We start from the raw sequence: 670 nt of genomic DNA on the forward strand, positions 1-670 counted from the left end.
TCGGCGAGGGTGGGGCCAGCCGCATCTCGCTCGCTCTTCTGCGGTTTCCAGTCCGGCTCCCGCAGAGAAACTCTTTATTTGTATGGCATAGGCTTTTCTTTTTCTTCTCTCTTTTTTTTTTTTTTTTTGGTTTCTGTTTGCGCGTAAGCAATATGTTTTCAGGTTTAAATGGGGGCGGGGGTGGGAAGGGGGATTACAACAACAAAAAAACAAAAACAAAAAAAAAAACCTGGGTAGAGCTCAAAAATTAAGTTTTACTGTATAAAGTTCTGTGGCTCGCATCCCTGGCTGCACAGTAGCTTTAGAGTCCAGTTTTTTCTAATATTTGTATTCTAATTTAATTGCTTTTAAATTTTCCAGGCCAAGCCACTGTTTGGAAACATCATGCTTCTGTTACTGCTTTCTGTTTGAGTTGGCCAGCTCTTCCTGTACATATGTTTTTTCTTATATCCTGTTTTTTTCTTTTTTTGTAAAGAGAAGAGAAAAAACAAAAAGAAAATTATTTTTCTTTCCCTCAGTACACATTCTTCAAAGTTCAAATTATAGTGTTTGTTAAATAAAAAGAAAGATTTACATTTAAATTCAGTGTCGGCTTGTTGGGATTTCTCCCCGGGGTCCCCAGGAGCTCCCCGGGCTCACCCCAAAATGAGCCTTGGGGGGGTGGGGGGTG

The sequence above is a fragment of the Pygoscelis adeliae genome, unplaced genomic scaffold (assembly GCF_000699105.1).
Source record: "Pygoscelis adeliae isolate BGI_AS28 unplaced genomic scaffold, ASM69910v1 Scaffold590, whole genome shotgun sequence".
NCBI lineage: Eukaryota > Metazoa > Chordata > Aves > Sphenisciformes > Spheniscidae > Pygoscelis > Pygoscelis adeliae.